The following is a 16816-nucleotide window of genomic DNA, read 5'->3' on the forward strand; positions in this document are numbered from 1 at the left end:
AATACTGTGTCCGCAGAGTAGGGCCTGCTGTCAGAGATATTATGGTAAATATAGCTGGAAATATAATTTGGAGTAGATTATGAAAATTAGGAGTAAGTTTGAATTTCTTTCAGGATGCAGATATGTCATGACTCAATAGATGTAAGATGAAGACAAATAATATTTAAGACTATAAGGTCACCCAGGTTGGTTGTAGAAAGCCAGGTATGAAATGAAGAACAGTTAACTCCCAAGTAATTTTTTCTCATATTTCATTGCCTCCTAATATTTATGTTTGTTAGCTGAAGTGAGTAAAAAAAGCACAGGTGACTTTTTCTGTTATAACTATTTTTTAAAACTATTAGAAGCTTGTAAAAAAAAAAATTAAACCTGTATAAAGTTTTGCCAAGAGAACGCACTGGTCATAGCAAACACCCTCTTCCAACAACACAAGAGAAGATTCTACACGTCGACATCACCAGATGGTCAATACTGAAATCAGATTGATTGTATTCTTTGCAGCCAAAGATGGAGAAGCTCTATACAGTCAGCAAAAACAACACCGGGAGCTGCCTGTGGCTCAGATCATGAACTCCTTATTGCCAACTTCAGACTTAAATTGAAGATAGTAGGGAAAACCATTAGACCATGAAGGTATGACCTAAATCAAATCCCTTACAATTATACAATGAAAGTGAGAAATAGGGATTAGATCTGATAGACAGAGTACCTGATGAACTATGGATGGAGGTTCGTGACATTGTACAGGAGACAGGGATCAAGACCATCCCCAAGAAAAAGAAATGCAAAAAAGCAAAATGACTGCCTGAGGAGGCCTTACAAATAGCTGTGGAAACAAGAGAAGAGAAAGGCAAAGGAGAGAAGGAGAGATATACCCATTTGAATACATAATTCCAAAGAATATCAAGGAGAATAAGAAAGCCTTCCTCAGTGATCAGTGCAAAGATATAGAGGAAAACAATAGAATGGGATGGAGAAGGAAATGACTACCCACTCTAGTATTCTTGGCTGGAAAATCCCATGGACAGAGAAGCCTGGTGGGCTACAGTCCACGGGGTCACAAGAGTCGGATACTGAGACACACTTAGTGACTAAACTACCACCATAGAACCGGAGAGACCAGAGATCTCTTCAAGAAAATCAGAGATTCCAAGGGAAGATTTCACGCAAAGATGGGCTCAACAAAGGACCTCACAGAAGCAGAAGATACTAAGAATGGATGGCAAGAATACACTGAAGAACTATACAAAAAAGAACTTCATGACCCAGATAATCATGATGGTATGATCACTCACCTAGAGCCAGACATCCTGGAATGCGAAGTCAAGTGGGCCTTAGGAAGCATCACTATGAACAAAGCTAGTGGCGGTGATGGAATTCCAGTTGAGCTCTTTCAAATCCTGAAAGATGATGCTGTGAAAGTGCTGCACTCAATATGCCAGCAAATTTGGAAAACTCAGCAGTGGCCACAGGACTGGAAAAGGTCGGTTTTCATTCCAATCCCAAAGAAAGGTAATGCCAAAGAATTCTCAAACTACTGCACAATTACACTCATCTCACATGCCAATAAAGTAATGCTAAAAATCTGCAAGCCAGGCTTCAACAGTACATGAACCATGACCTTCCAGATGTTCAAGCTGGTTTTAGAAAAGGCAAAGGAACCAGAGATCAAATTGCCAACATCCTCTGGATCATCAAAAAAGCAAGAGAGTTCCAGAAAAACATCTATTTCTGCTTTATTGACTATGCCAAATCCTTTGACTGTGTGGGTCACCAGAAACTATGGAAAATTCTTAACAAGATGGAAATACCAGACCACCTGACCTGCCACTTGAGAAGTCTGTACGCAGGTCAAGAAGCAACAGTTAGAATTGGACATGGAACAACAGACTGGTTCCAAGTAGGAAAAGAAGTACATCAAGCCTGTATATTGTCATGCTGCTTCTTTAACTTATATGCAGAGTATATCATGAGAAATGCTGGGCTGGAGGAAGCACAAGCTGGAATCAAGATTGCCGGGAAAAAAATCAATAACCTCATATATGCAGGTGACATCACCCTTATGGCAGAAAGTGAAGAGCTAAAGAGCCTCTTGATGAAAGTGAAAGAGGAGAGTGAAAAAGTTGGCTTAAAGCTCAACATTCAGAAAACTAAGATCATGGCATCTGGTCCCATCACTTCATGCCAAATAGACTGGGAAGCAGTGGAAAAATTTAAAGACTTAATTTTGGGGGGCTTCAAAATCATTGCAGATGGTGACTGCAGCCATGAAATTAAAAGATGCATACTCCTTGGAAGAAATGTTATGACCAACCTAGACAGCATATTAAAAAGCAGAGACATTATTTTGCCAACACAGGTCCATCTAGTCAAGGCTATGGTTTTTCCAGTAGTCATGTATGGATGTGAGGGTTGGACTGTGAAGAAAGCTGAGCACTGAAGAATTGATGCTTTTGAACTGTGGTGTTGGAGAAGGCTCGTGAGAGTCCCTTGGACTGCAAGGAGATCCAACCAGTTCATCCTAAAGGAAATCAGTCCTGAATATTCATTGGAACGACTGATGTTGAAGCTGAAACTCCAATACTTTGGCCACCTGATGCAAAGAACTGACTCATTTGAAAAGATTCTGATGCTGGGAAAGATTGAAGGCGTTTGGAGAAGGGGATGACAGAGGATGAGATGGTTGGATGGCATCACCTACCCAATGGACATTGGTTTGAGTAAATTCTGGGGGTTGGAGATGGACAGGGAGGCCTGGCATGCTGCAGTCCATAGGGTCACAAAGAATCAGACACGACTGAGTGGCTGATTCGAATTGTATAGGTTATAATTAAAAATACTGTTCCTTGGACATTTGGGATATGGTGATATTTTCATGGTAAAACCTGCTAGGTACTTATCACATCATGAAGAAACACTCTCTGCTGGCTCGTTTGTTTGTCTCTACAGTTATCATGTGCTGTTTCTGATACAAAATTTGTATTAGTCAGTTTGGGCTGCCATAACAAAATACCGTAGACTGGTTTGCTTAAACAACAGAAATTTATTATTATTATTTATGTTTCTGGATGGTAGAAGTCTGAAATAAGGGTACAGTGTGGTCAGGTTCTGGTGCGGTATATTTTCCTGGTTTGTAGAAGACCAGCTTCTCACTGTGTCCCCACATGGAAAGGGGAGGGAGAGTAAATTCGTTGGTGTCTTTTCTTATAAGAGCACTAATTTCGTAATCATGGCCCCCACCCTCATTGAAACCTAATTACTTCCTAAAGTCCCTATCTTCAAATATCATATTGGATGCTTGAACTTCTCTCTCTCTATATATATATTTGTAGCGAACATTTTTCAACCCATAGCAGAGTCCTACTTTGTTTTGATTTCCTTTGAATTTGTGGCCTTGGCTATGTTCCTTTTATTCATTTGATAGATTCCTTCCACTCAAATGAAAGTTAAAGTATCCCAAGTGTTGGCAAGTGTTTTGTTGTTTTAAAGCCCAATAGAAATCACTCATCACGTGTTTCTGATCTGACAGAGCATCTGGTTCATGGACTGCTAACCTAAGGGTTAGTGGTCCATGAGCATCCTGAAATTGTTTGCATACTGCTCTAAATTTATGTGGGGGCATATCCCCATTCCCCCAATGTCTGTAAGATTCTCAAATGGTTTGTGTCCCTCCAGAGAGGAAAAATATCTTATAAGTACTAAGATACTGAGCTCCTCTTCTTAGATCATTAAATTTTACAGTTCATTCTCATGTATTGTGAACTGAATCATACAGCAATCATCAACTTGCCCAAGGTCACAGAGCTGGTTGGTGACAGACCCTGCAGTGTCTGACCCAGAGCCCATGCTCCTCACTCTTACGCACTGTCACCCTGCATGTCCTTTGTGTTCCTCTCTTTTAACCTTGTTTAGATTCTGGAGTTGATTGACCCTCCTTTGATAAATGTGTAGAAGAAGCCCAGAGAGAAGTGAAACACGTTCAGTATGGTATAGCTGTCAATGTGTGACAATGATACAAATAAACCCAAAATCACACCATGAGACTTGAACACAAGTTTTAAAATTAAATTCAAAATGCTCCCTTTTGACCTTTGGTTCTGCTCTGATCCTCATCTTCTTGCCCGCACCCCTTCTTGACTCCTTTTCTTCTTCCCTCTCTTGTTCCTCTCTCCCCTTCCTTTCTTCCTTTAGGTATTATTGCACACTGACCTCATTGCTCTGAGATGGAATCATTAGTGACTAAATGTTTTAATGTTCCTGGGATGTTTTTATGGTGCGGGACCTGGGAACTTTCCTCGTCCTCTGTGGTCAACACCTCAACATCCCAGCAGGTCCTTGGTGGAGTGCCACACAGGAAACGGGGTGGAGGGAAAGCAGAGTTCCTGAAGCCAATGCCTTACCCTCCTACAGAGGAGGCCCCCTAATTTCTGATTTTGGAGGCTGGATGGTGCCAGTCATTGAAATAGGCATACTCAGGGGAGCGCCCCTGTTATGTGGGTATAGGGCAGAATGGGAGTTTTTTTTTTTTTACGCTTTTCCAATTTGAAAGTGTGGCAAATGAATTTTGGTATCTTCAAGACTAATATTTTGAAGAAATGTCAGGGCTAAAGCTGGGGACTGTCAGGATACAGTGAACACAGAGCAGCAGATGCGATGGGTCGTGGAGCTTTTAGGGAGAGAAAAAAGTCCTCTTTTCTCGTTTCATTCTAAAGGGTGACATCTATCTCAAACCCCATCTGCCTAGATAACCCTTTTGTTACTAACCTGGCCACTGTCTACCAGACCCTGATCTCCTGTAAATCTCCCTTTGTGATTTAAACATGTGTTCATCCAGGTCACTTGTATATTTACTAAAACTGGAAGGGAGGTGGCACAATGCAGCGGAACTCTATTTCGAAATCAGCAGAGGTGTTCTTTGAGTCCAGGCTTTCTTATTCTTTATTTGTGTGATTGATTGATTGATTTTTCTCTCAACATCAAATTCCAAGTCTATAAAATGAGGTTAACAATAACCTACCCGATCTGTGCCACACAGTTGGTATTCACTTTTTGACTATGGTGATGACTATGAAAGCTCTTTAAAAGGAATCTTTAAGAAATCACTTTTACCCACGTTAATAATACAGTAATTATGATTTTTTTGTCGTTCGTTTTGCTTTCACTTTCCAGGTAAACTCTTAAGCTCCTTTGCATTTATATACATTTTTCCTTTTTATATAAATTTGTTTCCTTTTTAGCTGCATTATTACCTATATGTGTTGGATGTTCATTGCACAATGATGATTAGTCTTATTTCTTTTCTTCTACTTTCTTATTTATGTAGCATTTATTATGAAGAGGTTTTCCCTGCATGTTATTACAGGGATCCCCAAGCCCCTGGCCTTAGACTGCTGCTGGTCCCTGCCCTGTTAGGAACCAGGCCACACAGCAACAGGTGAGCTGTGAAATTTCACAAGCCAGTGAAGCTTCCTCTGTATTTACTCCTCGTCACTCTCATCACCACCTGAGCTGTACTTCCTGTCAGATCAGCGGTGGCATCAGGTTCTCATAGGAGCACAGTCAATGTAATATGCTTGAATCCTCCTTAAACCATCCCTCACCTCCCCTCCCCAGGTCCATGGAAAAATTGTCTTCCACAAAACTGGTCCCTGGTACCAAAAATGTTGGGGACTGCTGTGTTAGTGAGATGTTAACTTCTCCATAAAAAATTTATTCTTTGACTTTCTTGGTCCCCTCCCTTATGTCTTACCTTCTGCTAGTATGCCGTCCTCGTGCCATCAGGCCGGTCTCTTTTGACATCTGGATGTTCTTACTCTGCCCCAGAAGTGATGCCAATAGCATCACTTAAATCCTATAGGGACATAGCATCCAACTGCTTCATAGAGAACTGAGGCCCAGAGAAGGTTCATCTATATTTGGTTCAGGTCAGTGTGGGTCCTGGTTTTGGATCGGTGCCAATTTTGTACTTTCCACTCAGGTTTACTGCTGTTTGTTTATCTTCTTGCCTTTTAATTTCTTTTCTTTTTTTTTAGCTTTTAAGATGAAATTACTGACTTTTATCACATTAAAATTTCATTAGGATTCTATTTTTGAACCCACTTTCATCCTATTCTACCTCAAATTGCACTCTCCTTTTCACTCTTTTGTAGTATATTTGTTCCTAGATATAATCAGGAGTGACACCAGGTATAGAAGACATTTTTCCATGTATTAGTGGAAAATTTTCTTTGTGTGTTTTATCATGTTGAATGTTGACAGTATGGATCCATATAATACATTCAAATTGATTTTTGGGTAAGTATTATTCTCAGTTTTCTATACTTTCTCCTCATCTCCTTAGCATGGTTTGCCACTTAATTTTTTTTTTTTCAACCAGCCATTGTGTAAGATGTTCTAGGACTTGAGACCATGGTTAAGGTGTAGTTCCTGCCCTCAAGGAGCTCTGTGTCTAGTGGAAGAGATAATAAACATGTTAACAGGAAGTTTCCAGTTCTAGCTGAGCTAGAATACTTTCAACATTCAAGGTGCAAAACTGTTTTGGAGTATGTGAGAAGGAAAGGTTATACTTGAGTGGGGATTCTCAGGAAGTTGCCAGTATGCTCATTTTTTTATTGTATATTTAACCCTCACATTTCTCTTGCTGAGGTGATTCTTCTTTTATATAACATAAAACTTTAAAATGAAGTTTAAAAGTAATACTATACACACAGACACACATGTTCTTTATGTATTATACAGAATTTTACCTGGCTTTCGCCTCATTCCGACATTCAGTCATTTAATTTTATTATGATTTGAATAATAGAAGTAGAATGAAAGTTTATGCCTTTTTTTTTTAAATTTCAGAAGATGAACAAAAAAAGGTATGAGGATGATTGATGTGTATCTCAATGTTTAGAACACCATAGGAATTAGGGAGAGATCTGTAGCACATCAGGAAATAGAAAGCCATCTCACCAGTTGCTGGAGGTGGTTACTCAGCTTCTAAAAAGCGTGCCTTCAATAGATGATCCTTAAATCATAATGTATGCACACACACAAGCATGCACACACCAGTCTCTGCCTCACTAGCCATTTATTCTCCACTTTCTTTTGTTTGATGATTTCTTTTACCTTGTTCCCTTCCAAATATTACCTCCACTGGGACCTAATTAGAACCTCTCAAAATTTACAGAACATTAGAATACATGTGGGCTCCAAATGTTATCTTTGGGCATTATGGAGTATTAGAAACTAATTATGGCTATCCATTGTGTGTACAGGTATATAAATACCTCTTCTGCCAAATTTGTTGTCAGGCTGCAATGAGAAAAGTTAAGGAACTAGTTCTCATTAGCTTTTGAATTTCGAAGGAATTTTTTCCCCTAAAGTAATAATACTTCAAGTTTAGACTCTGTGGGTTCTAAAGGAAGTATCCAAAGACAAATTTTACTTTTTAATCAAGTTAATGCTTAACTCAGCACTGAAATTGCGCTATGACTTTATGAGGAAATGACTATTTCTACTAAGCAAGCTTTTGTAGAAAAGACATACTTTGATACCCTCTACTGCGCTAAATAGCCATGTTTAGAAAACAAGTTTGATTCAATCTCTAGTTCATCAAAGCATTTTGTAGGATTTTAAAAAGCAGTTATTCTCTTAGAGAGGCAATTGAACATTGTTATTTTCATTTACTTATTTGTAATATATAAAAATTTTAAAATGACCTCAGAGTTGGTTTGAGAAAAATAACAACACAAAATGCTTTATAGAAAAGAATACTGACTCTTGAGTCTGAAGACCTGGCTTTTAGTCCTAATTCTGCCTGTGACTGAATCTGTAGGCCTTAGAAGAGTCAGATCAGATGCCTCAGTCTCATGTATCCACCTTAAATATCAAAGGAATTGTAAACTTTAGATTGAGAAGGCATCTGAAGTTGGTCCCCTCTTTTAAAAAATTTTGTAAATAATGTTGCAACATTGCATCAAACTGAGATCCTTTAGAAGGAAAAATGTCACCCATAATTCTGCCACCTTGGTAAAGGTATTAATACAACTTAGCATTTTTGTACATTCCCTTCCAGTCTTTCAGTTCAGTTCAGTCGCTCAGTCGTGTCTGACTCTTTGCGATCCCATGAATCGCAGCACGCCAGGCCTCCCTGTCCATCACCAACTCCCGGAGTTTACACAAACTCATGTTCATCCAGTCCGTGATGCCATCCAGCCATCTCATCCTCTGTCGTCCCCTTCTCCTCCTGCCCCCAATCCCTCCCAGCATCAGGGTCTTTTCCAATGAGTCAACTCTTTGCATGAGGTGGCCAAAGTACTGGAGTTTCAGCTTCAGCATCAGTCCTTCCAATGAATACCCAGGACTGATCTCCTTTAGGATGGACTGGCTGGATCTCCTTGCAGTCCAAGGGACTCTCAAGAGTCTTCTCCAACACCACAGTTCAAAAGTATCAATTCTTCGGCGTTCAGCCTTCTTCACAGTCCAACTCTCAAAATATAGCTTAGTTCATCAAAAATCTTATACATGTTGGAGGGTTGAGACCTCAGGGTCAGAGGTTAGCATTTTATAGTTATTCAGATCCACCAATGACTTGTGTTCTACAAGGAATGCTTATGTAATTGCAGCAGTTATCTGTGAGTGGTTCAGCATCTCCCCAGTGCTGCCAGCATTTGATATGCTGTCTTCTTGGTACTAGCATATTTTTTGGTTATTGTGAGGTTAAACATGTATCCTCATGTGTAGTTATATTTTGTTTATGGCATATGAAAATTACTTTGTGATCTATGGAAACTTATTCACAGCAAAGCAAAGAGTCAATATTTTAGTCAGGATCGTGCATGGCTTGTTCAAAGAACTTCTAGAACTGTTTGAGTCTTATGAAGAAGCCCTTGAATAAATTTTAAAAAGCCCTTGAATAAAGTATGAAAGACATACTTTATTCCTAAATGGAAATATAAAAGTTGTTAAGTAGTTATTTCCCCCTCCATTTTATGTAATCTCAGCACAATTTTTAAGTTAATTGCTCTTGAATATTAATTCTAAAATAGACTTGGTAATAAACAGGCAAAATAGCTAAGAGAAGTTTGAAAAACAAGAGTGATGAGGGGCAGGGACCATCCTGGCCAGATGCTAGATCATAAGGGAACCATAATTGAAATGGTGAAGTGTTGGTGCTAGAATAGATAATGGCCATTGTGGTGAAATGATCCACCCAGCAACAGAGCAACTGCAGGTCAAATTGAATGTGGAATAAAAGGACCATCTTAAAACAGTCTGAGAAGGGAGAGTTTTTCTAATGGCCTTGGGATAGTTGATGTGTGCATGTGCGTGTGTGATCAGTTGTGGATTGTAGCTCACCAGGCCCCTCTGTCTATGGGATTTTCCATGTAGGAATACCGGAGTGGGTTGCCATTTCCTCCTCCAGGGGATCTTCTCAACCCAGGGATAGAACCTTGCGTCTCCTGCATTGGCAGGCCGATTCTTTACCACTGCACTACCTGGGAAGCCTGGGATAATTGGTAGGCATTAGCCTGGCATGCCAGTTCATGGGGTCACAAAGAGTCAGACAGAACTGAGTGACTGAGCGACAACAATGAAAAAGAGTTGTATCTAAATAGATCTTGTTATGAATTAAAGGCCATGTTAAAAAAAAAAGACAACTAGCAAAAAACTTTAGTGAAAGAACAGATTGATTATATCTTTAGTAATTGGAAACAGTAACTTTTTTTAGTTTAGATCTGGGGTTTGCAAAATTTTTCTGTAAGCGACCAGATAGCAAATATTTTAGGCTTTGAGGCCAGAGTGTCTCTGTCACAACTACTCAAGTCTGCCACTGTGGCACCAAAGGAGGCATACGATAAGTCACACATTTAATAAGGAAATAGAGAATACATCTGTTTGTAAGAAGAAACATAATATTGTGTCAGTTTCCTCACACATCTGTTCCCAAAGTGAATTTTAAGTCTTAATTTTTTTGCCAAGCTATGTGTGAAAAGTAGTATCTCCTTGCTGTTTTCATTTGTGTTTCTCTACTATTGAAGTAGTATCTGTGTGTATTTTTCTTCTTCTTCTTTTCTGTATTTGTTTTCCATTGAGTTTCCTCTTCAGTTAATTACAAGCGGAGTTAATTTATGTCACTTATTTCATCTTCTTGTCACCCGATGTCCCAACGCCCTGGAGACCTGTGGTATCTCAGACCAATGCAGACCAACAGGGCGCCATTTTGCTTTCATGAATTATAACTCTTCCTCTAACTTTTTGCTCAAGACCCTGCAAACTGATTGTCAGTTGATATCTTACCTATGTGCTAGGCTGGCTGCTTGCCAATAGACTGAGGCTTGGAGGACCCTTTGTCTCCCCATCCTGAGTGGCGCTTTACTGCCTTCAGCTCCTGTAGAGTTAATTGTTGTCTCTATGTTATCCGAACCCACCTATGCCCTTTGGGCCTTGAAATCCAACTGTGAGCAAGATCTACCTTTGCATTTCTGTTCATCCTAGTTGAGAAACCCTAGAGCTTGAGCCTCATTCCCTCCAATTGTGCTTTATTTATTTTTTTGACTGTGCCACGTGGCGTAGCATACAGGATCTTAGTTCCCAACCAGGGATTGAACCCATGCCCCCCTGTATTGGTAGAGTAGAATTTTAACCACAGGACCACCAGGAGACTCCCTCTGACTGTACTTTAAAGAATGAGCAGAATTATGTTTCACTCTTGGGTGAAGATAGTTGTTTCTATTTTCCAAGAGATATGACCCAGGGTAGTGAAGTCACTTGCAAGGAGCCACACAGAAATTCTTAGAGAACACACACCATGAGATTATGATAATGACTGAGGTGGAGGCGTCCTTTTTTCGGTCCAGGTCTCCATGTCGTGGGTGAGCTGCCCTCACAAAGGCTGCCCCTGCCCCTCCCTATAGTCTTTCCATTGCTGTGTGAGGCACAGGAACCGAGACCATTATGACAGAGCCGAGCTGGTTTCTGTTCTCTTTTGGACATCATTGTTTGTCACATTTCTCATCACCATTTCTTCCTCCAGATTATAAAATTGTAAAATCTCAGCTATATTTGTATTTCCTTTTGCTGCCTGAACTTGCAAGCTACCATTCACAGCTTTCCTTTGAAATTCCTTTCTGATAATCTTTCTTCATATATTTGTATCATCTGCTATTTATGCAACACTCGTGTGTCCGTTGTTTCACTTAATCCTCACCAACACCTATGAGGTCAGCAGGGCAGAGATTGTTGTTTCTGTTTTACAGATGAGGAAACTAAGGCCCAGTGAGGTCTGGAAAGCCCTGGACTGAGGCCGCCCTCGGAACTGGCAGCAAAACTGCCTTAAATGCATGACCTTGACTCTGCTGACGTTTTATTTTTCCTGTCCACAGAACTGCTTTTCTTATATGGGTCTCAGGGATTTTCTTGTCCATGACACAAAGAAATTGGTGACTTTTCTTGAGAGATCTAAGCAGTATTCATTTGCCTGATATTTCTTTCACTTTACTATTGGTCTGAGTACTTTCAGAGAAGACAGTTACATGTAAATATTCCCATCTCCCCTGCACCTTTTTTCCAGACAGTGAGGCAGACATTTTCAGAGAAGACAGAGATCCTGAAGAAAATGTGTGTGTTCTCTGGTATTCTTAACAAGCACTGCAACCATAGGTTTAGATATTTTTCCCTGAGGTTTTCTAGATTTAGGCGGCCACAATGCTTCGTATTTTGGTGGGGGGGGGAGGGGGTCACTGATTCCTGTTCCTATTTTAACTCTCTGAGGTTTGTGTGTTATGTGACCTTTGTGTTCTGACCTTAAGATTTAGGGAACTGAAAATTTAGGAAGTTTTGTTAGGCCTTGAATCCAAGTAAATTCCCTTACAAGTACAAAGACTCATAGAATTGTGGAATGTTACAGTTTAAGGGACTTTCATCCATCTCGGCCCCTTGATTTGAAAAGCTGGCCAGTTAGTGATAAAATGGAGCTAGGTTGCCGGGGTTAGATTAGACTCCCTGCTGCCTCGTTCCATGTCACTTCATAGTTCCCCTGCTGTGTTGAGCCTCTTCCCACCAGTCTCTGAGCTCTGAGATGGCTTGTGCCCTGTCTGCTCCCTAGTGAAGATCAGAGGGCTTGCGTGTACTTGGCACAGTGACTGATTTGAACCTGTGTCTTGTTGATGAGGGCTTTCCAGGGAGCTCAGTCGTAAAGAATTTGCCTGCCAATTCAGCAGATGTGGATTCGATTCCTGGATCAGGAGGCTCCCCTGGAGAAGAAAATGGCAACCCACTGCAGTATTCTTGCCTGGAAAACTCCCATGGACAGAGGAGCTTGGTGGGCTATAGTCCATGGGGTTGCAAAGAGTTGGACTTGACTGAGCATGCACACACGTACGCTTGTTGATAAATTCTAATAGATACATCATTACTGTCTATTGGCAAATAGAATTTTAATGATATGGAGGTGGGGTGAGAGAAGTTAGTCAGAGTTTCTTCTGGAAGACAAACCACTCTAGATATCTTAAGTAGAAAAGTTTTAATGCAGGGTGTTAAGTTCTTCAGAATCACTGGGAGAATTATATAGAGCAGTCTGTTGGCTGAGCTTCCAATATAAATCTCAGAGCCACACAAAATTACTATGTGTAAGACAGTAGAGATTCATGAGGCTACCATGGAACTGTTGTGGTCAAGGATCCAGCACATTGCTTGTGAACCAGAGATTAAGAAGCCACCATCAGAAAGTAGTAACTGGACCTTAAACTTGGAGTCCAGCTGCTCGCTCCGCCACAGTTGCTTCTTGATAACCACAAGGCTGAAGACTGAATGTGGGAATGTGGATACAGAAAGCTCCCTGTCTCCATGACCGTGCTTCCAGCAGAAAGTCCGCCAAAGTGGCAGAGCGTGGCTGTCATCTTCCTTTTGTCTTTCAAGTCTCAGGCCAGTACATATGTTTTGGTGCAATCTCTTTTGCAGTCAAACCCTTGCCTGAGAATCAGCCTCTGCACTATGGCAAGGTTGAGTGCCTATCCACCATTTCCAACACAGTCAGGGTTATTGGTGTCAGATTTTGGGCGTGTCTTCCACAAGGCTTTGTGTGTAGTTGATACTAAACTGAGGATGGATTCACAATTATGTTCCATTAGATCTCTGTTTATCAGTGTAATTAATTATATAACAGAAGGGAAGGCAGGAGTTTTATTTTAGGGAGTCCCTAAGGGGAATTCCTATTTATCAGAAAAAATGCTATAAGGAGGGACGAGGCTGAGCTGGGAGAGTGTTCTAAACTGTTTTGGTTTCAAACATCTTGGAAAGTACGACAAGGAGACATGCGATTTTATCAGAGTGCTCACCGTGTCTGGGGGGAGTTCCGTCTCTGGCGAGGGTTGTCAGCCTTCTGAATTGAATGCTTTGCCTCCTCCCCTGCCCCTGTGGAATATACATTTCAAATTTCCAAAGGAAATCAATATAAAATAGTTTATTTAAAGTAAATTAAATAGACATATAACCTGTGGACTGGCCCTGAATTCTTTTGACTTTATTTCCCTTAACTTTTGTGTAACCTCTGTTTAAAAATGTAAAACATTGATAAATAATCCCTCCATCTTTACTCTTGTATGCTGATGAATACATTTGGACACGTTTTATACCTGTTTCTTGCCCACTCCCTAATTTTTCCTGTTCCGATTTCAGAGTTAGTCAAACCTGCTGTCCTATTTGAAACGCAGTAGACGTAAAACCTCTTATAATACTGATGGTTGTGGTGACAGGAGTGGACAGGTGATAAAGATATAACTGAAGTCAGTAATCTGCTTCAGGAGAAAGAGGCTGAGTGAGTGGGGTAGTCACTAGCTTCTTGTAGATTTCTGCTGTATCTTGTATTTTTCTACTCCTGCACGATCATTCTCATACCTTCTTCCCTCCTATTGGAAAGCACATGCTTCTGGAGCAGGGTAGCCCCCAAGATCTCCTCTCCTCACTGCTGACTGCTCTGCCTTCTTAACAACTGCTGTAATTGCTCCAAGCTCAAAGCATGGGAGGTCTTTGGCCAGAGGGAGCCTTTGCGAGAGGATCCTAACATGTTCAGAATTCTCTTGGACTCACTGACTCTCATTATTACTATATTATAAGTAAAGTGACTATATATAAGGGATTGTCTAAACTGGGACTTTTCCGAGAGTGAAAAGGGGCACTGTTAATAATTCCACTGAAACAACAGCATAAATTGAATGCATGGTCACCCTAATTATAAGAAATTGTGGGGAACAGTGTTTGAAATGTGAACTGACATGATTCAGAACCAGAATTTAACTCATCTTCCCAAATCTTTCCCTTCTCTTTTTTATAATAATCACATGCTAAGCCCTGATGATGGGACAGGTTCTGTATTAGGCACTAGGAAAAGAAAGGAAGGCGCCATCTGTGTTCTTTATTTGCTACAATCACTGTAATACTCTAAAGCAGAGGGTTACCAACCTGGCTCAGTGCAGAGTTCTTATTGGAGGTAATTAGGTTTATACTTCTTCCTCCCCATTCCACCCAACCCCCTCTCCCCCTACCCCCCCACACACAACTGAAGTGTATTCTGTCAAAAGACAAAGTTGTGAATAAATCCAAGGAATCACTTTATCAATTTGTCTATTTTATTCTTGGGGTTTCTTAAAGATTTGGTGTGAAGAAACCCGTTTTTCTTAATGATAAGTTTGAAAACTGCTGGGTTGAGATTTCAAATTCTATGTTATTGTTCTCAAGCTGTAAGTCTAGTTGAAGAAAAAAAGAAGAATCGGACTATCTAAACTTGGGACACAGAAAAAATAAATAGGAAACTAAAAAGATATTTTAAGTATCTGGAGGGCTGCCATGTAGAAGAAGGCTTATGATTGATTCCAAGGCAGAGACAGGACTGATCGGTGGTTCTTAGGGGAATACCAGTTTCAGCCTTACATAACTTTCTAGTAGTTACAACTTTTCTGCCATGAAAGGGGCTGCCTTGTGAAGTAATAAGTTCCTTGTCATTGGTGTGGATTAGCAGACTCACAGAGGGTGGTTCAGTTTCAGCTTCAGCTCTGTATTAGAAGAAATAACTTAATTAACAATTTCATGCTTCTTGGATATTAAACTTCTGTATTAAGTTGTTAGCTGCTACTTCCTTAGCTATGTTTAAAGTGTGTGTGTGTGTGTGTTTTATTTCCCTAGAATATTAGCCAACTTAGAACATTCTTGACACATGGCATTGTCTGTTTTTGCGGGGTAGTCAGTAATTGATAAAAATGCAGAAGGCGCAACACCAACACTCTCATCGAGAGAAATTTGAAAAGGAATAACATCCACCCCTGTCATTCTGAAACTGATCCGAAACAGCCTGGCTCGTTTTTACTCAGCGGCTATTGGTCGACGCTTCTACAGATTTTGTCTCTGTTTCAAAATCTTGAAATAAAGTGGAACAACTTCCAACATGACTTAAGAAAAAGGTCACTGGTTGAAAATGGTTTCAATTGTTTTGCTATTAAATGTGAAATTGCAAAACTAGCCTCTCTTACATAACTTGAATTTATAACACATTCTAATGAGAAGCCTGTCTGTTTTTTATGCCATTTTAAATACTGAGAAATTTCTCCAGGCTCTTGAATTGGTGTTAACCAGAAACTATAATTTCAGAGCTATAATGCATTGAGTTTCTTTGTTTTTAAAAACTGTCCTTGAAGAGGAAAAGTTGTGCCTCTTCTTCCTCCCTTTATTTTTCCAGTGACTGAGCAATTTAACTGAATTTAGCAATATCCTTGTGTTTTAACCCTAAGATGAAGTAGATCTTGGGTTTAATAGAAATTTAAGATGGAAATTAATTATCAGGTAAACAAAGATTAACTTGGAAGCTTTAATTTGTAATAATATTATCTAAATTCAATAACGTTAATTCAAATTATAGCCTTCAAACTCTATGTAAAAGCTCTGAACTAGTTTACAACCAGTAATATGATAGTAGGATGCAAATAGTACAGTTGACAGGTGATAGCTTTGTGAACAATATAATGTTTAGAAGGTTGGAGGATAACAGTTAACTCTGTGTCTTGTTGCTATGCTTACTCTTGGCAGGTTGTGTGGTCTGAGTAAACATTCGTTCAGAGTCACAAAGAGTAGTGTCATGTGAACATGGCCTGAGATTTGTCAATAGAGGGTTTATATTCATTGAGGACAAAGTGAACTGTTTCTGCTTTTAAAATGATATCTAAATAGAGTTTTCTCTTACTTATTATACTTTTTTTGGGATATCAATGTGAATTTATGATAAAGAACATAAAATTATTTTAAAAAATCAAAATCAATGAAAACATCCCTCAAGGGCTAGTAATAGTCTCTGACCTGTCTAGTGGGTACAACAGACCTGTAAACAGAAGGCTAAAATGTGGTGTTCATGTGTTTTAATACAAGTTTAAACAAGCTGTCAGGGGAATGCAGACAATGAGCAGCAATTAACTTATGGACCTACTCACTTGGCAGTGGGTTTAGGGTGAGGGGATACCAGCCAGATAACCACCAAGGGGATTGCTAGGCCTCATTAGTGATGCTGTTGGTGATTTTTCCCTTGGTCATTTTTTCATCTTGGTGAAGGTATGAGATATATATCAGGATTTTAAATGCTTATGAATCAGGCAATGAGAATCTCATCTTTGTAAAGCCAGATTTCCACTTTTAGGAATAGACTAACTGAACTGAAAGAGCTCAAGGTATTTGTTGTCCCCTTTTCTTGGCCTTGTACAGAAAAAATCTGTTCGAATGAGACTTAAATCTCCTTAAGAGCACATTTTAAAAATAAGCACAGCACACTCTACAGACTAGCCGTACC

At 39.8% G+C, this 16816-nt stretch overlaps 1 protein-coding gene across 11 annotated transcripts in view; it reads left to right on the forward strand.

The window, feature by feature from the left end:
- The window catches only part of LOC122675400 (LIM domain containing preferred translocation partner in lipoma), a 713437-nt gene that overhangs the window by 204132 nt on the left and 492489 nt on the right, over positions 1–16816 (forward strand). The gene's annotated exons all lie outside the window — the stretch shown is intronic.

This window comes from Cervus elaphus, chromosome 19 (assembly GCF_910594005.1).
Source record: "Cervus elaphus chromosome 19, mCerEla1.1, whole genome shotgun sequence".
NCBI lineage: Eukaryota > Metazoa > Chordata > Mammalia > Artiodactyla > Cervidae > Cervus > Cervus elaphus.